The sequence below is a fragment of the Ovis canadensis genome, chromosome 1 (genome assembly GCF_042477335.2).
Source record: "Ovis canadensis isolate MfBH-ARS-UI-01 breed Bighorn chromosome 1, ARS-UI_OviCan_v2, whole genome shotgun sequence".
NCBI classification, from domain to species: Eukaryota; Metazoa; Chordata; class Mammalia; order Artiodactyla; family Bovidae; genus Ovis; species Ovis canadensis.
The window spans coordinates 409754-435161 of NC_091245.1; the positions used below are offsets into that span (position 1 = coordinate 409754).

A 25408-nucleotide genomic window follows, 5' to 3' on the forward strand; every position below is an offset into this window, starting at 1 on the left:
ATTGTTTCACTCCCCTCCTTCCTCCCGGCTCAGCCTGTCCTATTGTTATGGCAACTGCAAGAAAACGATACCTCGGCCTTACCTGGAATGTCACACACCGTGGGAAAGGTTCCTGGGTTTCATGACACAACACAGTTAAACACTTAAAAGTTGTGGGGAGAGAGCAAATTAGCCAAAACGGCGTGTTCAGGCTCTCACACCCATGGGTTGTAAATAGCGACTCTGTGACGGCTGAGATCAGTTCCAGCACTGTGCGCGCACAGCAGGAGGCGCTTGCTTGGTCACGGGGCTGCTTGGCGCAGTGCGCGGACACGCGCGCCACCTGAAAAGCAGACGCATTACTGCTGCCTCGAGGCTGTGTCCACGGCCCCCACACGAGAGAAGAGAATGCATTGTGTCTGCTGCTATGGCTGCCACGCCGGCCAGGAAAGAAGAGACACGGCTGCACTTCCTAAGGCTCCTTGAGTTTCCTTAAAGCGTCTTAGCTCTCACCTTGTCCACCATGGGTTCAGCAAACAGTGCAAACAGTGTGCTGCAGAAAGACAATTGGCGCTGTGAACAGGATCAGCAATCAGTTTAATTCAGTTCAGTTCAGTCCCTCAGTCGTGTCCGACTCTTTGCGACACCACGGACCCCAGCACGCCAGGCTTCCCTGTCCAACACCAATTCCCGGGGCTTGCTCTAACTCATGTCTATCGAATAGGTGATGCCATCCAAACATCTCATCCTCTGTCTCCCCTTCTCCTCCTGTCTTCAAACTTTTCCAGCATCAGGGTCTTTTCCAAGGAGTCAGCTCTTTACATCAGGTGGCCAAAGTACTGGAGTTTCAACTTCAGCATCAGTCCTTCCAGTGAATATTCAGGATTGACTTCCTTTCGGATGGACTGGTTGGATCTCCTTGCAGTCCAAGGGACTCTCAAGAGTCTTCCTCAGCACCACAGTTCAAAAGCATCAATTCTTCGGCACTCAGCCTTCTTTATGGTCCGACTCTCACATCCATACGTGAATACTGGAAAAAAGCAGGTCTGACAAGAGGGACATTCGCTGTCACAGCGCTGCCTGTGCCTTTGATGGGCGGTCTGGGCTGGTCGGGGCTCCTCCCCGGAGCAGGCGTCCCGCCCGCGCGGCTGCACCGCCGCCGTCTGCGGGGTTCCGGGCCCGAGGGGCGAGCGCTTGCCGCTGTCGCACTGCCCCATCTGTTCGCCAGGGAGCGACGGGACCGGGTGCCATGATCTTAGGTTCTTCAATGCTGGGCTCTAAGCCAACTTTTTCCCTCTCCTCTTTCGCTTTCATCAAGAGGCTCTTTAGTCCTTTGGTTTCTGCCATAAGGGTGGTGTCATCTGCATATCTGAGGTTACTGATGTTTCTCCCGGCAATCTTGATTCCAGCTTGTGTTTCTTCCAGCCCAGCGTTTCTCATGATGTGCTCTGCATAGAAGTTAAATAAGCAGGGTGACAATATACAGCCTTGGCGTACTCCTTTTCCTATTTGCAACCAGTCCGTGTTCCATGTCCGGTTCTAACTGTTGCTTCTTAGGCTGCATACAGATTTCTTGCCACGTCCAGCACAGAGGGTGAGGAAGACCTGAAACGGGGGCGGGGGCATAATGGAAAGACAAACACACACAATTCGGCAAGCGGGGAGTCGGGGGGTCCTCCTGCCCTCCATGGCAGGAAGACAAAATGGGTCCTTTTAGCCGTGCTTTTATTGGTAGAAGTCACATGAGACGATTAGGGAAAAGCTATGCTGGTGAGTTTGATTAGCGCAGGCTCTGCTGTTAACCAGGAATATCTTGCTTTGTCTCCCTGGAGACGGACGAAGGGGCAGGCAGTGAAGCGGAGCAGGGAGCACACTCTGCCCTAAGGATGTCCGTCTGCACGCCTGCTAGGACAGTCAGGAGGGCGCAGGGTGTGCACCCTCGAGTCCTGGAGCAGGTTCTGGCCTCTGCTCTGCCAGGCTTCAACAGTTTCTCAGGAGGCAGGTCAGAGGGTCTGGTAGTCCCAGCTCTTGAGGAATGTTCCACAGCTTGCTGTGATCCACACAGTCAAAAGCTTTGGTGTAGTCTATAAAGCAGAAGTGGATTTTTTTCTGGCACTGTTGCTTTTTGAGAGAGATGCTGGCAATTAGATCTCTGGTTCCTCTGCCTTGATGAAAATGAAAGAGGAAAGTGAAAAAGTTGTCTTAAAGCTCAACATTCAGAAAATGAAGATCATGGCATCCGGTCCCATCACTTCATGGGAAATAGATGGGGAAACAGTGGAAACAGTGTCAGACTTTATTTTGGGGGGGCTCCAAAATCACTGCAGATGGTGACTGCAGCCATGAAATTAAAAGACGATTACTCCTTGGAAGGAAAGTTATGACCAACCTAGACAGCATAGTAAAAAGCAGAGACTACTTTGTCAACAAAGGTCCATCTAGTCAAGGCTATGGTGTTTCCAGTGGTCATGTATGGATGTGAGAGTCGGACTATAAAGAAAGCTGAGCACCGAACAATTGATGCTTTTGAACTGTCGTGTTGGAGAAAACTCGTGAGAGTCTCTTGGACTGCAAGGAGATCCAACCAGTCCATCCTAAAGGAGATCAGTCCTGGCTGTTCATTGGAAGGACTGATGTTGAAGCTGAAACTCCAATACTTTGGCCACCTGATGGGAAGAGCTGACTCATTTGAAAAGACTCTGATGCTGGGAAAGATTGAGGGTGGGAGGAGAAGGGGACAACAGAGGATGAGATGGTTGGATGGCATCACCAACTCAATGGACATGGGTTTGGGTAGACTCTGGCATTTGGTGGTGGAGAGGGAGGCCTGGTGTGCTGCGGTTCATGGGGTCACAAAGAGTTGGACACAAATGAGCGACTGAACTGAACTGAACCTTCAGTCCCAGGGTCCATCTGTTCCCATGTCTTTGCGGCTGATTCTCAGAATTGTGGAAGCTCATATCTTGGATACAGTCTGGCCATCATGCAGTTAATTTCTCTGCCTGATGGTCTAGTATCTGTAAGACAGCTCACAAGACGTGGCTCAGAATCTCATCTATAGCCCTTGAGAAAGAATTAGAGATCCTTGACTGTGCTGAATCACTACATGATTACTATTTAGTCTCCTCTGGCTGTTCTCCTTTGTCTCAGCGTTTCTCACTTCTCTGGTTAAACTTACTCTTTGATTAAACTTTTTCCACAGACAAAAGGCAGGCAAAGGGCATGGTGGGTGGCGGCGCGGGGGGGTGGGGGGGGAGGGGGGGTGTGGCGGGGGGGTGGGGGGGGAGGGGGGTGTGGCGGGGGGGAGGGGGTGTGGCGGGGGGGGAGGGGAGAGCGGCAAGAACCATAGGGTCCTGCTCCGTTTGAATCTCCCCTTTGCTTTGATACTAGTCAATCTTGAGGAGGGACCAGTACAGAGCAAGAAAGGTAATAAACTTTCATAGTACCCAAATATTTAAAAATTACTACATTTATTACAATGAGGATAATAATAAAAATGCCTCTTTGTATTATTCTGTCTTAATTACTAAAGCAGATGTACAGTGAATGTTACATAGGCCGCAAGCAGGCTGTTTTGGTTAACCTAACATTTGTATTAGATGGTGTATAGGCCAGAATGACCTCCCCAGGCCTCAATATATGGAAATCTCTCCTTCATCTTCCCCTTTTAGTTGTAACTCCTTCCATAGGAAGCATTGACAATCAATATATTTTTCCAACATTGCCAGAGTGGCTCTTTGGCCTGCTCTGGGTCGATCCATGTCCCTTGATGCTAGGCCTCTTTTTTGTTTATATATTTGCCTAGTTGTCCAGTGGGAAGAAACTAATCAGGTACCATGAACAGGCTCAGAGTTATGCTAATAGGGAAATGTTTCATAGGCCATATGTTTTATCATCTATACCCAACTGTCACACAAACAATACACACGTGCTTTAAGCAGTGAACTTAAGGACAGCAGTGCTGCACACCATGAGTAGTTATACTTTGTGACAACTTCATTGGACAATTTTTCCATCCATTAGGGTCAAAACTAGAATCCAAACAATTACTTTCCATTAGAAGTCTCTGTTATCCAACTCAGATCAATATTCCAGGAGAACTTTGGTTTTTTAACAGAGAAAAAGAAGAAATTCAGTCTTGCATCAGTTTACTGTTAATAACAAAATTTATATACCTAATTAAATTCAGTCCAATATTAATCCTGACAATATACAAAAGTCTTTTCTCTAAGTTTCTTTTTCACAAACCTTTTATTATTTTTTAGATCCAAACAAATTTGTCCTGTATTTCTTCATCAAAAAACAAAGAACTGTAGGACAAAACTATCATTTTTCTTCAACAAAAATATCTTCTCTTTCACAACAACACATATCCTACTTGTTTTACACACAGAAATGTTTCCCTTATTATTTTCACATATCACAATTTTTACCCCTTGAAGCCTTAATGAAACTCAGTGAGTCAAATATTATACCAGCATTTTTTGATTGGCAAACTCAAGAACATATTCTATAACCCCTAAAAACATACACACTTTTCACGGCATAATTTTTCTTCAGTAGTACAACATACAGGTTTAATAAACCAAAACATCTCTAGTTTCCCTCTGGTCTTACAAGACAAAACTAAGTAAATTTAGATTTCTTTGACTTGTAAGTGACCATATTTTTAAGGCCAATTAAATAGAGCTTCTTTACAAGTTAACATCAGCAATATTATACAAAGACAAACACACGTGCTGAGACACACAGACATTCAGACAGAGATCTCACTGTTTCATCTCTTTACATTTCATGAATTAGGCATTGCAATTAAACTGATCAGTTTATGGGTAATAGAATAGCCAACTTTACATACTTATTCTTAAAAGGCTTCTTTCCTTTTTCTTTTTTTTTACCCAATTAACCAAAGACCAAAGTCACAGGCAAAGTGGACTGTGTTTGTATGTCAAGGACTTGATGACAGTTAACGTCAAGCTTTCTCCTAGGCATATTTTTGTTTCCTCAGGAGCTTGGAAACCTGTTTTATCAAGCTAGCTTTCCCTAACTGCATATACAAAAAGAACCCGTTTTTGTGACTTTCAAGAGTTTCATCTTAACCAATTCCCTCTGAAGTTTAAAAAATAATGTTGCCATTTTGCTGTTGCTCACTCAGTTGTGTCTGACTGTTTGTGACCCCACGGACTGCAGCACGCCCGGATTCCCTGTCCTTCACTATCTGCTGCTGCCATACATTATTCAAAAAAAAAAAAAAAAAGAGTCATCTGTCTTTGTCTTAGTTATAATTTTATAGCTAAAATTTTTCTTAATTAATTGAACCTTAATGAGTTGTCATTTTATATAAGGCAGCAAGAATACCAATCACCCAAATGGAATACAGTCTCACACACTGAATAACAGATCAGTCACAAACCCTCTCCGAGGGTGATCAGTACGGAGTCCCAAAGGAACACTTCCCTGACACAGACAGTCCTCACGGGTGGTTATGTTACTGAATTCGCAAGCTCATGTGCCCGGCACACAGTGAGGCCTATCAATTCTAAACATTATAATGAGCTTGGAACAGAGAAAGACTTATTACAGATCCATGCAAGGAGATCGGTTGCTCATTCCCTAAGAACTCCAACATTACTGAATCCTTTCAGCAAGCCCCCTCCAAAGCAAAACTTGAGGGATGGGCATAGCCCGCTGTTTCAGGCCTCTCGGGGGCAGAGCGTTCGCTTCTGAGGCCTGGCAGTGATCTTCCTGTAGATCTCTACCAGACGAATGTTGCGATCCGTCCTGACAGGAAAGGGCGGGGTCCCAAGGCACACCTCTCACCCTCCAAGCTCCCAGTCCTCATTGAGAGGAAGCAGATCTCAGTTGGCAGCTCCTTCAGGGCCAGGTTTCCACAGCCTGCCCAGCTGTCATCCCTGAGGGAGCCAGGCACCCAACTCAACAGGCCCTCAGTCTCCTCAGCTGCCCAAATGGGGAGACCGGGTCCCACAAACTGTGGCTCATACAGACGGCTGCTGCTATTAGGCCACAGAGACAGGGGTAAGAGAGAGGTTCACCGCTACCTCAAGGCTGGGCCAAGGCCAGTGGAGGCCCTATGAGGGCTCTGGAGCCCTGCAGGATGGAGCCCCAGTCTGCTCCATGGGCCCTCCACTCACCCACGGGCCGAAGGCTGGGGAACCTGGAGGGCCTCCCGGAGAAGGCCTGAGTCTGCCTCTTACCTCACTCTGCACTGGGTGACCAGGACCCCACTGACCCCTGGCTCAATCGCTTCCCCAGTGGTCCCTCACTGACAGTTACCAGTGGGCAGGGCCCTCTGTGGTGCTGACCAATAGCTGAACAGGACAACTAACACTCGTCGTCGACAGTTGGTTGCTTCTGGGCGGGGCCCACTGAGGTGCCGACCAATGGGCGTGCAAGACCTGTTGCCTAGTAACAGGGTGCAGAGTAATGAGACACAGCAATGGCCACCTGGTAAGGGCTGCACCCATCCTGCTCTGTTAGTCAGGACTCAAAACGAATTGGTAAAAATGCCTAAATAGCAGTCCGTGCTCACAAATGATCCTCAACATCAGGCACACACCAGAACCAACTGGCAAGAATGCCAAATAGCACCAACACTCACACGTGGGAAGGCTGCTGCGTGCACGCCAGTGCACAGTGGACTAACCCACTCTTGGAGCTTGTCAGCTCCTCCCAATGCAAGTTTCCATTCCGCCAACAAAAAGCAAAAGCTGGCAGGCAGTGCCCAGCAGGGGAGAAACAGAGAGGATTCTCAAAACAAGCGGTTTCCATAGCTGCTAGGAACATCTCCCAAATCCCCTACTAGGGGCCAGCTAACCACAGGCAGCAGGCTCGTGCACTGTCATGGCCACGGAGCTCCCCGAGAAAGCCCAGGAGAGCCAGGTGCCACGAGAGCACGGGAGCCAGCAGCAGCCAGCCCCGCCCTGGGGCCGACATCGGTGACAAAAGAGCGAGGCTGGTTGCTCGCCCGTCAAAAGCCAATAAACAGCACAGGTTCGTGGAAAGGAAAGTTTCCCTATTTCAGATCTGGCAACTGGGATGGAGAGAATTTGGCAGACAACTGTCCAAAGGCTGACTCCACCCACTCCCACCAAGCAGGGGCTCGCAACTCTTATAGACAGAACGGGTGGGACTGCAAGCAGAAACACCACAGCCGCCTCCAACAGGCATATTCGAGTTGGTCAGTACTGGGCTGGCCAGCGCCATCATGGTTGTTTTAGGTACAGTTGATCTTCAGTTCTGGAGTCCATTTATTCCCATTTCTTTGCAGCCAGTTCTTGGAATTGTGGCAGCTCATGTCCTGGGTACAGTCTAGGCACCACGTAGCTAACTTCTCCCACCTGGTGTTTTAGTATCTAGAAGACAGCACACAGGACGTGGCTCAGAATGTTATCTCTAGCCCTTGAGAAAAGTCAGGATCCTCGACTATGCCTAAGGACTACATTTAGTCTCCTTTAACTGTATTCCTTTGTTTCAACATTTCTCACTTCTCTAGCTAAACTTATTCTTTGACTAAAGTTTTCCACAGACAAAAGGCAGGCAGAGCACATGGTGGGTGGGGGGCAAGGACCATAGGCTCCTGCTCCGTTCATAATGGCAAACTCCTGTACCTGGATCACAGCCCCCATCTGACTCAGCATCCGCTATGGACACTGTCGAGGCTTCCCTGGTGGCTCAGTGGTAAAGCATCTGTCTGCAGTGCGAGAACTGCAGGAGGCGCAGATTCAGTCGCTGGGTCAGGAAGATCCCCTGCAGGAAGACACTGCAACCCACTCCAGTATTCTTGCCTGGGGAATCCCATGGACAAGAGGAGCCTGGAGGGTTAAAGTCCATAGGATCTCAAAGAGTTGGCCATGACTGAAGCAACTGAGCATTCATGTACTCATAGAAACTGCCAGATACTTCTGAGAAGCATCACATCCCTGCAGTTTCCTCTGGGATGCATCTGGCAGAGCCTCGCTCGTTGGATGAGTTCACAGCCTCATCCTTGAAGGTCACTGATTCCTACAAACACGGTGGACGTTCTGGCTCGAGTGGCACCATTGCTCACAGTGTGCAGAGGTGACGGTTGAGGGTGACAGCACCGGGGAAACAGAGCTATGTGGGTCAAAACTAAACTCTGAGGCCAAGTCCAATATATCGCTGGGGTGACTGCTCATATGCCTTTCAGATACCTCCCAGAGATGGGCACATTCTGAATCCACAATAACTTTCATGAAGAAGGAACATCACGTGAGGAGTAGTTTGAAACATCTGGAAATTCCACAACAGAACGATAATTTTGACTTCCTGACTGGTGATTATAAAACTGGTACCTGGGAGTTCGTAAATATGCTCTATTCCCCACAAAGTTTGATTAAATTCACAGACTAAGCACAAGGCAAACAATATCCATATTCTGCCACTAACTTAGCTGTGACTGTGAGCAAAATTCCTCAGTATAAACCTCAGAATTCTCAAGTGTGAAATAGTTTCATAACCTCCTAAGACACTTGAGTGACCAAATGTTCTAATAGGTAAGAGCTTCTCACACAAAAAAAACCCAGGTAAAGCCACGGGAACACTAGCCTTGAGGTTCTCCGAGAGCCTCGGCGAGGCGCCCAGTGCTCTGCAGGCTGGAGCCGGCTTTCTGTGGGCCTGGGCTTAGGAAGCGCTGGCCTTATCACCTCTACACACAGCAGTCATTCTTCACAAGCTACAACAGGCAGATTTTCCTCCTCAAGCCAGTGACCCTGGGGCTGCAGAACTGAAGCAGGGTCCCAGGCTGCCCTCTCCCGTGAGCTGAGGGCTCTTTTCCTTCTGATTTCTCTGGAACCTCACAGCTCTGATGATCCTTTTCCTCCTGCCGCTTCCCCATCTCCCTACTCGGAGATTCTGGTCGGTTCAGGCCTCTCAGTGTTAATGCCGGAAAGGAGGCATTTTCTGCATTAGCGCTTGCCCACCCCACAATCCTCCCAGAAATGCTGAATGTGAACTAGTGGTCGGAGCCTGGAATGCCTCCTGGATACAATTAGAAGACTCAGTACAAGTGAAGATACCATTCTACCCACTGAGAAGAGAGTATCTTTTCAGGAGAAAGAGCAAGTCCCGGTCACACAGAGATGCATCGCCAAGAACTCAGCTGTTGGCTGTTTCCCTCTGTATTTTATCTCAGAGTCAGCACGTTCTCTAAGTGAGTGAGCCTGAGGACACAGAAGAGAGCCATGAGACTGGAATCCTATCTGGAAAGTCCAGGCCTCGTCGTGAATTCCCAGACCTTCACCTGGGCAGGAACTACCAGCGGGGCACCAGCAAATGTGACGTGTTCAAGAGCAAAGGGGGGAAACCTTGTTTCCCAGAGTTAACACTGAAGGAGGGTTTGGCTGCTGCTCCTCACAAGGGAAAGAAAGAACCAAATCTATGTATGAGGAAACAAAAATCAAAGAGTTTTTAGAAAAGTAATTAAAGCTCCTTGAAATTCTTACTCAGTTTCTTTCCTGACCCCAAGTGCTTGGAAAACCTCCATTGAATTGACTCCACTCCCTCAATATCTGTGTCAACCTATCATTGTTTTTATGTCATATTCATCAAATCAAGTCATTTCTACATATAGTTATGAAGACCAACACTTTCCATATACTTCTGACCTTTTATCACATCTGCTATCAAGATTCCAGTCCTGGATGACTTCACATGCCTGCTTTTCCATGGCTGAATCTAACTAGCATCTTAAACCTGGGGAGGTTCACAAACCTCCCACCACCTTTCAAGCATCTCTTGCCACTGTACTATATCTGGATAATTAAGTCTTATTCTATGCTTCACAAATATTTCAGACTTTTTCTGCGTATCTTCAAACATTCTCAGTACTTTCCACAAAAGGAATCACCTTCTACTGCACACGTGAATCAGATAATTTGAGGAAATTCTTCAGTTCACATTGTCACAACGTTTACAAATATGCCTGAATTCAGACTAAGCCCACTTTCTCCCATCTTACTCTTTTCTCCCCTGCATCCTTGAAACTTTATATAATTAATTGTATTTTAAGTAATATTTACCTTGGGACTAAAATATGAACATTTCAAACTCTCAAAAATATCTTCCTTGAAGAATTAGCATGTTTAATTTTAAAATATTAAATAGTGGACTTTATGAATTAGTTAATAAACTTAATAAAATTTTCAGTATTTTCAATATATTCTATGTATTTTAATAAGCATTTATAATTTCCTGTGAAATCCTTTACATGAGTTTATATAACCTCAGTAAGCTTCTAGTATGTAATAGAAATCTGTACAGTAGACAGAGACTTTGAAAAAATAAAAATATATAATTATGAACTATAGCAACGTTGTTGTTATAGCATTGAGACCAAAAAAAGAAATCTGTTAAGCATGTAGAAGATCTGAGTGACACTATTCATCTTCATGTAGTGAACATTTATAAAGAACTCCAAGAACTACAGAGTAAAATAACACTTCTTTCCTACTAAACATGAAAAGTTTACGAAGATATTCCGGCCCACAAAAAAAGCTCAATAAATGTCAAAATACTGAAATATTGCAAATTATTCTGAGGGTTAAATAAGATCTTGAATTGAAGGGCTGTGGGGGTGGGCACAGAAGAAAGCTGCTTCCCCCCGCAACCCCAACCCCAACCCCAACCCCGCACAAGGGAAAGTGCAGTTTCGTTTGGAATCACTGGGTCTGTGTGGATTGAGGAGCATGGAGAAATAGAAACAGGCCATGAGTGATGCAAAGGGTCCAAACGCAGGACCATAACCCGACACAATGAAGGCCCACTCTGGGGCCCATTTAGACAATTGGCATAACCTCAAATCATGTATTGGGATTACTAGGATTGCTATGTGACTACGTATTATGCACTGGTGAATTTATTATCTCATGCAATTCTCCACATAGTGATGCGATGTGATACCGTTGCCATCTCTGCTTTAGCAGAAGCGAGGGTAGAATGGTTACACAGCCTGTTCCTCACTGATGGGGAGGCCAGAGCTGGGATAGGAGTGTGTGTATCCTTCAGGACCAGTTGGTATATTTCCTATCAGCAACCTCATGTCTAAGTGGATAAGCCACAGCTCACACAAGTACCTTCTAATTCAGGTTTGGGGGATGAACAATGAAAAGTTTCCCACTTACTGCTCTTCTTGCCACCGCTTCTTAATATTCTCTGGTCTGTGAGGTCCATACCATTTCTGTCTTTTTTCAGGCCTATCTTTGCATGAAATGTACCCTGGGTATCCCTTATTTTCTTGAAGAGATCTCTACTCTTTGCCATTCTAATTGCTTTCCTCTATTTTTTTCATTGATCACTGAGAAAGGCTTTATTCTCTCCTTGCTACTCTTTGGAACTCTGCATTCAGATGGGTGTATCTTTCCTTTTTTCCTTTGCCTTTAGCCTCTCTTCTTTTCACAGCTATTTTTAAGGCCTACTCAGAAAACCATCTTGTCTTCTTGCATTTCTTTTTCTTGGGGATGATTTTGATCACCACTGCTTGTATAGTGTTACAAACTTCAATCCATAGTTTCTTCAGGCACCCTATCAGATCTAATCCTTTGAATCTGTCACACTGTATAATCACAGGGGATTTAAGTTATACATGAATTGCCTAGTGGTTTTCCCTACTTCCTTCAATTTAAGTCTGAATTTGGCAATAAGGTGTTCATGATCTGAGCCACAGTCAGCTCCTGGTCTTTTTGGTGACTGTATAGAGCTTCTCTGTCTTTGACTGCAAAGAATATAATCAGTCTGATTTCAGTATTGACCATCTGGTGATGTCCATGTCTGGAAACTTCTCTTGTGCTTTTTGGAATAGGGAATTTGCTATGACCAGCGCATCCTCTTAGCAAAACTGTTAGCCTTTGCCCTGCTTCATTTTGTGCTCCAAGGCCCAAACTTGCTTGTTACTCCCTGTATCTAGTCTTTCTACTTTTGCATTCCAGTCCTCTGTGATGAAAAGCACATTTTTGGGGGTGTTAGTTCTAGAAGGTCTTATAGTCTTCACAGAACAGTTCATCTTCAGCTTCTTTAGTATTAGTGGTAGGGGCCTAGAGTTGGTTTACCATGATATTGAATGGTTTGCCTTGGAGACGAACGGAGATCATTCTGTCGTGTTTTGAGATTGCCCCCCAGTACTGCATTTTGTGGGAAAGTTATGTCCTTTCCTGGGGAAAACAGCTCAAAGCTCATGGAGAGAAGGGCTGCACCCATGGAAGGTGGGGCTAGGAGCTCTTGATGGGGATGATGGGTATGAGTATTGCCTAATATAGAAGCATAGTATTCGGGAAACAACCATTAAAAGGAGCTAGGTGGGTAATTCCTAATACAACTGCACAGGGCAATCATGAATCCGTGTGGCTGCCGTGTGGGTCTCCCAGATTAAGGAAAGGGGTCAGGGAGTCCAGGCCTGCAGAGTGGAGGTTATCCATGACTCCCAGGTTAAGGAAAGAGGTCAGGGAGGCCAGGGCTGCAGAGTGGAGGCTACCCACACACACCAGACACATCTGGCTCTGGATCTACGTGAAACAGACGTTTCGGGGCTGGGACGCCAGTGGGCAGCCGGGAGGCTGTAGCAGCAGGTGTGGCCCATCTTTATTTCTAGAGACACTTTTATCTTTCTGACTCCAGAGTCCAAGTCACAGGGAAGCCTGTTTCCTGAGCGGTTTTGTTTGTTTGTTTGTTTTTCAAAATTCCTTTGCTTACTCTCTTTGGCTTTCCATCTAAGTTTCTTCAGCAGATGATGCATATTATTTTGAAGAACACCACTGGAAGCCCCAACTTAGTTTCGATGAACAGCTTCACTGTCAATTTTTGCAGTGCCTATAGATCTACTTCATTTAATATACACCAACACTCAAACGCAAATTGATGAGACTGCCTTGTGTAACTGTACTAGAATTTACCAACCTAGTTCCTGTTACTAGTTGTTTTTCCAAATACTTTGCTTTTACATGAAGCAAAGTTGACCTCAATTTTTTATTAGGCATACACATTTGCACAAATGTTCTCCAGATACTTACCACTGGACTTCGTGAAATATGTAAAGATCAGTATGTAGTCGTTTAATTCAACTTTTATATGATTTCTGGACTTAAAAGTTCTTTGCAAAGACTCCACTCTGAAACTGAAGAATATAAATTTTTCATGCATGCTCTTTCCCGGTACTTTAAGTACAGGGACTGGGACTGGGACTGAACTGCCTTCCTCTGGGAACCAGCCCCAAGATGACTTGTCCATACCTGTGAGGGGGGAAGGGAGTGGGTGAGTGGCCCAGAGGGTCCCAGGCTCGCTGATCCCAGGGATGGGAGCAGCCAGGGAGGAGAGCTGGCAGGGCACCTCGCCCGGTGTGGGGGCCGGGCCGGGGGCTGTGTCCACGGAGTGACTGCACCTGCCACAGATGCTGCTGGTGACGAGCCGCTCCTGTGTCTGTAGGACCAAAGTCCCTCTGCCAGCTCTCAGAACCAGTGTTTACAGTAAACACCCACGCTGATCAGCAGCGCCCAAGGGTGCCTGTGACCCAGGAAACGCTCCCCTAACCTCCAGCAAACTTTCTGACGGGGTCTCTCAAAATGTAAAGAAACTGGTGAAGTCACTGGCAGATTTGAGCATTGGCTTCAAAGGTACATTTTTGGTGTGAAATAAGCTGGGTTATTTCAAAATTAAAAACCTATATTTAGAACCAGATTACTCAGATGATGTCCTTTTCCTATTTGGAACCAGTCTGTTGTTCCATGTCCAGTTCTAATTTTTGCTTCCTGATCTGCATACAGGTTTCTCAAGAGGCAGGTCAGGTGGTCTGGTATTCCCATCTCTTGAATTTTCCAGTTTATTGTGATCCACAGAGTCAAAGGCTTTGGCATAGTCAATAAAGCAGAAATAGATGTTTTTCTGGAACTCTCTTGCTTTTTCACTGATCCAGCAGATGTTGGCAATTTGATCTCTGCTTCCTCTGCCTTTTCTAAAATCAGCTTGAACATCTGAAGTTCATGGTTCACATGTTGCTGAAGCCTGGCTTGGAGAATTTTGAGCATTACTTTACTAGCGTGTGAGATGAGTACAACTGTGAGGTAATTTGAGCATCCTTTGGCATTGCCTTTCTTCGGGCTTGGAATGAAAGCTGACACTTTCCAGTCCTGTGGCCACTGCTGAGTTTTCCAAATTTGCTGGCATATTGAGTGCAGAACTTTCACAGCATTGTCCAGGATTTGAAACAGCTCCACTGGAATTACATCACCTCCACTAGCTTTGTTCGCAGTGATGCTTTCTAAGGCCCACTTGATTTCCACATTCTAGGATGTCTGGCTCTAGGTGAGTGATCACACTATCGTGATTATTTTGGTCGTGAAGATCTTTTTTGTATAGTTCTTCCGTGTATTCTTGCCACCTCTTAACATCTTCTGCTTCTGTTAGGTCCATACCATTTCTGTCCTTTATCAAGCCTATCTTTGCATGAAATGTTCCTTTGGTATCTCTAATTTTCTTGAAGAGATCTCTAGTCTTTCCCATTCTATTGTTTTCCTCCATTTTATGACCAACCTAAATATTAAAAAGCAGAGGTATTACTTTGCCAACAAACACCTGTCTAGTCAAGGCTATGGTTTTTCCAGTGGTCAGGTATGGATGTGAGTTGGACTGTGAAGAAGGCTGAGTGCTGAAGAATTGATGCTTTTGAAGTGTAGTACTGGAGAAGACTCTTGTGGGTCCCTTGGTGCCGGGGTCCAGCCCCGGTGGATCCAGGGAATTCTAAGGTGGGGACAGAGTCGGCATCCTTGGAAATAACTTATTTAATTACAGACAGAGAGGGATTAGAAAATTAGCCGAGAAAAAGAGGCTGAATAACTTGGTTCACATGGAATACCAATCACCACCTACATAGGCCGCAGGCGTCTTCCCATTCTCCCGAAGGAGAGGAGGCACTGAGCGCCCCCCCCCCCCAGTCTGATCTTAGAAGCCCAGGCAAAATTAATAGGCTTGGTGGGTACCCATGCACCAGATGGGAATTCGGCCGGAAAATAGTAGGAGAGAAAAAGAGGCTGAATAACTTGGTTTACGTGGGATACCAATAAAATTCCAAGACAAGGAATTTGCACCATCTACGTTGGGCCGCCGGTGCCACTTGAATATCGGAAGGTGCCCCTCCTTGGGCTCCTTCTGGCATGGGCTTGAAAACCGGGGCAAGTAAGTAAACGTGGTGAGCACCCACGCTCCAGATGGGAATTTAGCCAGAGAAACGGGGAGCAGAAAAGAACGACATGAGGGAATCAGTCTTTCTGGAAACTGGTCCGATTTCTTTATTTTGGGGTTTGCTTATATACGTTTCGTTACACATTGGGATGAATACACAGTCACGTGGGGGTCAGCAGTCCTGACCTTTATGAAAATCAGGTGCTTCACATAAAAAAGTCTTAGGGATTTTACCTCATCTTCTGGCCATTAGACCTGCTGACATTTTATGATCCTTTCTTTCTGATAACCAAAAATCTTATTTTTTCGAAGGGTGTTTTTTCTTAAACCAGGCACCACCCTCCAAATAAAGTTGTATTCCTATAGGGTGAGGGTGTAGTGAGTTACAATCAAGAAAGGAATTTATTTAACCCAAGGTTCACATGATTAATCTTAAAGGTTAATACTTATTTCTCCTATATGCTTAAAGGTTAATTCTTATTTCTCCTATATGCTAGTTATATTCATTATAAGGGCAGGGAATATGGAGATTTAGCAGCAAACATCAGCCCAACAAATGAAAATCCTTTCACCAATGTTCCCCTTAAGATCTATTTAGTCTTAAGATAGTGATCAAGTTACATTTTTACATAGCAAGGACACAGTGATTTATAACAAAGTACAGTGGTCTATTACAAAAGAGAAAATTCATTAGCTCAAAAAGTCTAGTATTGCTAACATCAAAAACTATTCTATTTCCTTTTCTATATTCCAAATACATTGATTAATATAATCCCAGGTGCCTGAGGATATGGAGGCCTGGAGGCAATCATTGACTCAACAATGAGAAAAGCCCTATGCTACTTAAGACTCTCAAAATACTCAAAAACTCTCTGTGCTGTTTATGGTTGAGAGGTAGTAAACAATCATGTGGCAGGAGTATGGATAATCCTGTCACACAAGCTAGTCTGTCAGCAGAGAGGTTTGACCTGAAACACCCTTGTCACACCCAGGGCAGGGAATTAGCAGCACTTAATGGCACAACAAATGAAAAACCCTTCACCAATATAATTCCTAACCAACCCACTATACTGACATTTTCCCAAAAGAATTTGTCTTTAGTAAGTCTAAAACATCTCGTGCCTCTCAGATTGGGAGGCTGTAAACAATCACATGTGGCCGGACGAACCTATACAGGTGGGCTAGATAACCTTCAGAGGAATCTGTAAGCTGAAACACTCTTGTCACGCCCAGGAATTTTTATTGCCTTGGAGCTGCACGTTTACTCCTTCTCAGAGAGAAACGGTTATGGGGGAGAGCCCCCCGCAAAGTCAGAGGTGTAGGTGAGAGCACAAAACAGACTCTGGTTTTGGGGTAGATGCTCGGGAACAGGGGGTTTCCTGAGGCTTGATCATGCCTTTGCATATGACAAGCCTCCTTCCTCATGACCTTTGCCATGGGCAGAGTTCCTCACGCTGGCCCCCAGCACCCTGGACTGCAAGGAGATCCAACCTGTTCATCGTAAAGGAGACCAGTCCTAGGTGTTCATCGGAAGGACTAATGCTGAGGCTGAGACTCCAATACTTTGGCCATCTCATGTGAAGAGTTGACTCATTGGAAAAGACCCTCCCTGATGCTGGGAGGGATTGGGATTTGGGGCAGGAGAAGGACGACAGAGGATGAGATGGCTGGATGGCATCACTGGCTCAATGCACATGAGTTTGGGTGAACTCTGGGAATTGGTGATGGACAGGGAGGCCTGGCGTGCTGCAATTCATGGGGTTGCAAAGAGTCAGACACAACTGAGCAACTGAACTGAACTGAATATGAAAATACATTAAGCCTCAGGGGTCAGCTCTGCCCACTGAGCCACATGTTTGCCCACGAAAGTGTAGAATCGAGGCCAAAGTGAAATGTGAGGCAGATGTGGACAGAGAAGATCCAACTTGAAATAAAAGGGAGATGTCACGACTGAATCACCCGTGGGAAGCATGAAGTGTGTTCTCAGCCAGCTCAGCAAGGAGAGGCTGTAAACTCCATTTGGCCTGTGCTCCCATGTGGAGTGGTGGGATGAGGAGGTGTCCCCCCATGTTTTTCTTCTCTGCTTGTCCCACAGGACTGTCTGCCCCAGTCAGTGCTGTTATGCTGTCTTGCCAACTAGAGGTCAATTTACCACTTCCATTGTTCTGAATTTCCCTCAGTGATGGTATGATGGATTTGAGGGTGTTAACGGCTTCTCCCGTAAGCACAGGCAGTGTGCTGGGTTAAGCCATAGCCTGCAAAAAGTCCAATTACAAGGGTTAAATATTAAATATTTGCATTCACACATTCCCACACTATTTCCTTTATTTTTACCACAAGTTTGTAAAAGTCACAAACATTGGCCACTGAGGAATTTAGTAGGTGCTATTTGGTTTCAAGATGGCAGACTAAACGGGGGCTAATGGGGAGAGACATGTAAAATGTGATTTGGTCAAAATTATTCGAATACTTTTAAAAGCCTCCTTCAGGCCCTAGCAGCTGCCTCTGGGGGACTCCAGGCCATGTGGACACGCAGGGTGTGGCACCTGACCCCTTCGTGCAAGCCTGCGCCCAACCTGCCCCCAACACCAGGCTGGGGCCTGTCCTGCTTCTGAGCTGCTCTCTGGGGGCTTCAGTCTGCGTTTTGGTCAGCATGGTTGGGGGCTGCCGGGCCGGGGCTGGAGAAGCTGTCAGGGCCCTTTGCTGCTCAGACGGGAGTACCCGCTGAGCCCGGGGGCGGGGGGGAGGGGGTGAGCAGTAGGGAGTGTCCGAGAGTGGACACTGGAGGATGGGCAAGGTGGCCTGGGGCAGGAGAAGTCTGGGCTGCTCAGTTGTCTGGAATGACAGGAGGGAACCAGGAGGGAAGGGGCTCTTCACTGCTGGCCCGGGGGGTGGGGGGGGGCTCAGTCAGCACCCCGCTTCCCCTTGGCCTGCTCCCTCCCAGGCGGGTGCATGGATTGTGCTGTCTGCCCCATGCCGAGCTCTGTGTGGGACCCCAGCCAGCCTCATCCCAGACCTCACCCGGTCCTCCCCAAAGGTCACCCAGATGTGGCTAAAGGCGGCAGACTCAGGGTTTCTTGGGGGGCTTGCGGCTGAAGGAGGCTGACTTGATGGTGTCTCGGGGCTCGTGACTCCCCTTTTAGGAATTCCTAACACAAGCTTCCCTGGTGGTTCAGAGGGTAAAGCATTTGCCTGCAATGCAGGAGACCTGGGTTTGATCCCTGGGTTCAGAAGATGCCCTGGAGAAGGAAATGGCAACCCACTCCAGTATGCTGGCCTGCAGAATCACATAGACCATATAGTCCACAGGGTTGCAGGGTCGGACATGACTGAGTGACTTCACTTTCTTTCTCTAACACACGTTCATTTCAGGTCTTGGACTTGTGCCACTGCGCCGCCATTTTTTTGAAAAAAGATCTGTCTACTCTCTCTGGCTTGCCTTGTTATTTTGGAAAGCTGGCTGTTCCCCTCATTTTCTGTTACTTTGGTTCCAGGGGTGGATCAGGAGTTTCAGCGAGTGGCAGCAACAGGGCATCTGGGGCATCTGCTTCTTGCCCCGTGGGCCGGGGCAGCCGCGTGGGTCGGGGTGGCCATGGGTGGCTGTGGGCCGGGGCAGCTGCGTGGGCCAGGGTGGCCGTGGGGTGGCCGTGGGCCAGGGTGGCCATGTGGGCAGCGCTTTTCTGGGTCAGATGTGCCCACATCCCTGCACAGTCTCTGGAGACCACTAACAGGTGCCCTGCATGGCGTAGGTCAACGCCCACATCTGTGAGCTCTTCCTGCGAGTCACAGGTCAAGCTCAGTTGGGCCCTCTGGCCAGGGCCTTGCGTGGGTGACAGGGAGGCATGGGCTCTGATCCGAGGTCTGGGGAGAGTCCCCTCCATCTGTAGGCTCCCCTGCCGTGGGTGCAGCTCAGCTCCTTGCCGTCACAGGACTGAGGTGGCTTCCTGGCTGTCCAGCCTCTGTCCCTTCAAACCAGCGATGGTGGGCAGAGTCCTTCTCACCATCCAGCCTCTCTGACCCCTTTCAGAGGGCAGAGGAGACAGTGCTCCTTGTCTGCCGGGGTCAGTGTCACAGGTCAGGCCCACTGGAACGTCTGGGATACAGTGCCAACCTCAGGTCTCTGGTCTTAGCCACTTCCCCAGGGCCCTTTGGGACATATCCACAGGTCCAAGGATTGGGACATGGAGTGGGCCTGTCGGCGGATCGGAGGCCCATAAACAGGGCGATGTCCAGTGAATCAAGCGCACACCCACTGAGAGCATCTGTGGGGAGAACAAAGAACAGCTCGCCGGCTATCTGCAGATGGCTGGCTCGACCCCACAGACCAGCTCACAAGCTGGAAAGGACAGCTTGTTCGTGCCAGGACTGGGGGCTCCTGGAGGCTGGGCCCTTCCTCCCTCAGGGGCCGCTCCTGGGCCCTGAGGGGCTGCAGCTGCTCTCCAGGGCTGGAGAAAGATGAGGACCTGGGGAGGACACAGGCCTCTTGGCTAAGCGGAAGGCTTGGGTGACATGGGCAGGAGCTTACTCTGCTGGGTCCTTAATGTTTGCAGTGGTGACAAAGGCTTTTTAAGCTTATGTCTATTACTTGGTGCTAAGATCTGTCAACTGGCTGAACTGGCTGAACCGCTGCCCCTTCAGGATGATGACTTAGATTCTGGGCTTCGGTCTTCTGGGTAAAGATCACTGTGGGCTCCGTCTCTATCAGAAGCCACTCTGACTTCCATGGATGTCAGCAGAAAACAGAATTCACTTCACTGTGATTGAATATAAACCTTAGTCTACCATTTTCCAACCATTTCTCGAAATAAGAGCCAATCAGCCTCACCTTTTACAGAACAGTGACTGGCAATTATCCTTAACTGAATAAACGGACCCACTTTGTGCAGTGCATGCCTTCTTGCGTCTGGATTTCATTCTCTCTCCCTCTAGATTTTTAGCCTAAAAATCTTAAGTGAAGTCAGTCAGTTTTTGGAGAACAAGGAGCCATCAAGGGCGATATTTTCAAGGTTTTGGGACAAAGCCCTTCTCAGGAGCTGTTTGTTGTTAAACAAACAGGATGGGAGGTGGGAAAACAGAATGAACCCTGACCTCCCAGGTGCAGTGAGATTCTTGGAGAGCTTGCTTGTGGCTCACTCATCTTAGACACTCTGCACACAGAAAGCTCTGGGTGTGGGGCTGCCTGACCCCACAGGGTGTGGGTCTTGGGCTTGTCCCGGTCTGGGGGGAGACAGACTCTCCCTGGTCTGAATGGTGGGAAGCCATCTGCTCCTGAGAGTGGGGGAGCAACCCGTGTCTGGGGGCCTTGGTGGTCTGACGGGAAGGGGGAGCGGTGACTGAAGGCCCATCCTCCTGCCAGTTACTGCCTGGCTGACTCAGGATGCCTGGGAACCACCTGCCCTGCCTAATGATGTGGCCTTTGGATGTTGTGTGAGGCCTCTCTTATACTTGGCTAAGCCCTTGCTGGCCTTACGATCCAGGCCATGGACTTGAATCTTAGTGCCTCTCCAGGTGGGTCCATCACACCCAGGTCCTCCCAGGTTGGGATGGAAGCTCTGAGAGTGCGCGTTGTGCCCCAGCATCTCAGATGCTCTCTCAGGACCGAGGGGGCGTCTGGAGTCCCACGGGGACCGAGGGGGCGTCTGGAGCCCCGGGTGCCTGTCCGCTGAGTCAGTCACTGTTTACAGGTGGCATTAGGCAGGTGTGTCAGCCAGCACTGAGGAAGCAACACCGTGTGGCACGCTGCCCGGACACTCTGGCTCACAAGAGGCGCTCATTCTCGCACGCGTGCACTGACTCCACCGCGCGTGTCTCGCCCTCCTTGTCCTCTGGCCGCCTGGCCTCGCTCCTCCCCGAGACGGAGCATGAGAGACAGAGCCGCATGCACATGTGCTAGCGCGTTTGTTCTCGGGCATCTGACAGCACTTGATTGGCTGATGGAAATCGCATCGATGGGGCAGAAAACACATTGGAATCGCATCTGGGGGAGCACAGGCATGTCACATGACAAAGGGTGTGTGCACAAGTCCTCTCACAGAGGCAGACGGGACAGGACCAGGGACCCCATCTGTCTCCCTGGGCAGGGAGGAAAAGGGGGCCAGGTCCAGCAAGCACCCTTGCTTCCTTCTGCTCTGGTCACACCTGAATTTTATATACACTAGTCCCTGCAGCCCATCTTAGCAGAGTTGTGAAATGCTGATAAAAATCTGAGGATGAACAAACTTCAGGAGCTGACTCCTGAAGCCCAGGCCTCTCCTCTGACCTCGGAGCTTCTGTTAGAGCAGGAATCCTGATGCCTTGCTGTGTCCTTTGGATCCTGCTGGGCGCTGTGGGCAATGCCACACTGAAAGCAGCTGCTTCCTGCCCCTTCCCTTTCCAGGGGGCAGCTACCCAGTTGGGGACGGAGGGATTGGGCCGCAACTCTGTACATGCTTTTGCAAGGGAACTGTCCCAGGCCAGGGTTGACCAGGTGTCCCAGAGGGCAGGGCTGCTCCCTACTTCATTATGTCCTGGGGCATCTTCATCCATGAGGTTGGGAGGGTGACTGTTTCGGAACCACCAAGGTCGGTGCCTGGTTGCTGAAGCAAGTCAGGTTTTCAAGAGGCTCCGGCTAAGTGCGGGAGATGCTCTGAGTCTCAGATGCAGTGTGAGCCTGGCGACACTTACTTCCCGTGCAGACTCTGATGGCCAGGAGCTTCGTGCTCAATTCCTGTATTTTATGACCTTATTATAGGACCTAATGGATGGCATCACTGACTCGATGGACATGAGTCTAAGTGAACACCGGGAGATGGTGATGGACAGGGAGGCCTGGCGTGCTGCGATTCATGGGGTCACAAAGAGTCGGACACGACTGAGCGACTGAACTGAACTGAACTGAACTGAACTGAATGTTTATTGGCTTTGAAATTCAGCCATTTGGAATATTCTGGGATGATGGATCCAGGAGTTTCCCAGCCTCCTCTCCTGTTCTCACTCCTGCAGGATGGCCTCAATCCTCAGCCTCTGGCAGCCTCTTCCGAGAGGCCATCCAGACAATGTGCCCCAGCTGTCACAGGGGATTTCTGCCCCCAGGTGCGTGGACCATCAGGATGACGTCTTTCCAGGAAGGCCCGGGTGGCCCTGGCCTGTGAGTGGCCTTAGCCCTGCGGAGATCCCAGCAGAGCCCTGCTGGGAAGGAGGCCGTGCAGCCAGTAGATGCTCCCCGTGGTACCCCCAGCCCTGTGCTCACAGCAAGGGTGCCTGCTGTCCAGGACGACAGCTTCGCATTAATGATTAACTCAGACTTTGAACCCGAGCTTGGTAAACGTTGTGCTGAATCGGAAGGTCTGGAGACAAACATACAGGTTTTACCAGATCGCACACTGGCATTGCAATGATCTGTAAATCTGAGTTTTCTTCTGTTGTTCACTGTGATTCTCCTGGACTCCCCAGACAGTACCTTAGTTTTCATTCTCTGCCAAGTCCCTGCAAAGTGGATGTTAAGAGGTAGGTATTTAAAGTACTGAGTATTTGAAATCGTCATATATTTTATGAATATATTTTGTTACAACATATTTTTAGTCTCATTATTTTATTAACAGTGTGGCTTTGCATCCAATTTTCTAACAATGAAAAGTTTAAAAGTTTAAGTGGTAGAAATTGTTCCAATTTGATGTTTCACTCATCTGCAGGCCAAACATTTCAATCACTTCTCTGTGTGGCAGGGCGCCCCTAAAAGTGCCTGTTTTGTGCACCTCGAGGGCCCAAGAAGCTCTCCTTTGGGGATGGGGTGAGGTTTGTTCCAGGAGGTGCAGCGCTTGCTCAGGGAACCTCTGAAGCACACGGTGAAGGCTGATGTCAGTGCCTTCAGGTTTCCATAGTAACCCCGGCTCCCTGCATGGGACCCTCAGGCATGGACGTCGTCCCCTGGACCCAGAGCCTCATCCAAGCAAAGGGTGAGTGAGGAACACGGGTGGATCCGACGCCCCCCACCCTCCAGACCCGAGGGCAGTACCCCTGCCAGGTGAACTGAGGAGTGCTCTTCCCTGGCGGTCCTCTGGGGGCTCTCCTTCCTCTGCCCGCGTCCCACACGCCTCACTGGGTGATGCAGTCCTTCCCATCAGTTGGTAAAGAATCCGCCTGCAATGCAGCGGACCCCAGTTTGATTCCTGGGTTGGGAAGATCCACTGGAGAAGGGATAGGCTACCCACTCCAGTACTCTTGGGCTTCCCTTGTGGCTCTGCTGGTAAAGAATCCGCCTACAATGCAGGAGACCTGGGTTCGATCCCTGGGATGGGAAGGTCCCCTGGAGAAGGGAAAGGCTGCCTACTCCAGTATTCTGGCCTAGAGAATCCCATGGACTGTATAGTCTCTGGGGTCAAAGAGTTGGACATGACTGATATAAGGTATATCAAGAACCGTTTCCACTGTAGATTACATAAAAGAAACACTTTTATGTTGTAAAAATAAAGATATCCTAAATTTAAATGTTAAACAGTGTGTGTCGGTGGGAATGTAAATTGATGCAACCACTATGAAAAAATTATGGTGGTTCCTCAAAATAATAAAAATAGGGTGACCTTAGGATCTAGCAACTTCACTTCTGGGTGTTTTTCTGAGGAAAACAAACACACTAACTTGAAAAGACACATGCTTTCTTATGTTCTTTGTAGCACTATTTACAACAGTGAAGATGAGGAACTGACCCAAGTGCCATTGATAAGTGAACAGATAAAGAAGCTGTAGTACATGAATATAGTAGAATATTACTAACCCATGAAAAGAATAAAACCTTACCATCTGTGACAACATGGATGGACTGGGAGGGTTTTATGCTAAGTGAAGTATTAGAGAAAGACAAATAGTCTATGATTTCACTTATATGTGGAATCTAAAAAACACAGCAAGCAAACAGAAATGGAAACAGACCCACAGACTCAGAGGATGCACAGTGGTTGCCAGAGGGGAGACGCTGGGGCACCAAGTGACACGGGTGACGCATCAGAGGCTCAGGCCTCCAGGGGCAAAGTGACTAGGTCTCGTGTGGGCGCCAGCATTGTAACAGCCTCGTGTGAAGACAGAGGGCAACTCGCCTTACTGCATTAGTCATTTGATAATGTCCACAAGGGTCAAATCATCTTGTACACCTGAAACTGATACAGTTCTGTAAGTCAAATGTACTTCAAAAATGGCCCAACAGCTTGGAAACAGTGATTCGTGTCTCCCCTCCCTGGGTGACTATTTGACAAACAGTGTTTAGTTCCAAAAGAAGCTGGGCAATAAAATACGTGATATTCATGCTTTCTAATATTTGTGCGACACCCCCCCCCCCCTTCTTCACGCTCAGATGCCCATGTTGGTTAGTCGGTTTCGACAACGTTCCCCGAACCCCCACCTGCCGGGAGCCAACACGGGAGACCCCACCATGACAAGGTCATGCAGAAGAGACCTAACAGGCAAGGCGGATCAGGACTCGACGGACCCCCTGGACCTGCTCAGCATCTACCCCAAAACCAGAATCTGTCTGTCTTACTATCTTATGCCTTTCACCAACTTCTCTAACATTAACAGGGGGCTATCCCCGACCACCTTTCTCTAAAGGAAATCAACTTAGAGCTCTAGTTAATAAGTCTCCTGGGCATAATTGGAGTGTTTCCATTCAAACCCCTCTGATGGCTTTCTAACTTGCCTGACAGGTTTATCTGGACTTTTACAACCACGCCTGTGATTGTTCACAGCCTCCCAACCACGAGAGGCACGGGAAGCTTAAAACATTCTAAAAATACAGAGGCTTTTGAGGAGTTAAAGTTATTAGAGTAGTACTGGTGGAGGGTTTCATTGTTGAACCAATGCTTGCTGCGAAGTTTTCATACCTTTCATTGTGTGCCTGGGAGTGCATTAATTAATATAGTTGATATATAGGAATATAAGTAATAGCCTTGGTATTAACAACATTAAACCTTAAGTTAATAAATTCTTTCTTTGTTATAGCCCACTGCACCTTTGTCCTATAGAAATGCAACTTTATCTAGTGGTTTAGGAGAATGGTGCTAGACTTTAGAAAAATCACCTTTAGAGAAAATAAGCTTTTTGGTTGATTAACCTTTATCAGAAGAAAGAATCATAAAATGTTATCAGGCCTCCTGGCCAGAAGATGATGTCAATCATCTAATACCTTTGTAAATGGAAACGTATGCAGAAATAAAGCCTGGTCTCGATAAGGGTCAGGACTGCTGACCCTGCATGA

The 25408-nt window shown here is 47.8% G+C and overlaps 1 long non-coding RNA gene across 1 annotated transcript; it reads left to right on the top strand.

Moving 5' to 3' along the window:
- The first annotated feature begins 22469 nt into the window (after positions 1–22469).
- On the top strand, positions 22470–25408 carry LOC138445143 (uncharacterized). Its single transcript, XR_011258743.1, has 2 exons — positions 22470–22668; positions 24509–25408. It is a non-coding gene; the product is annotated as an uncharacterized lncRNA (long non-coding RNA).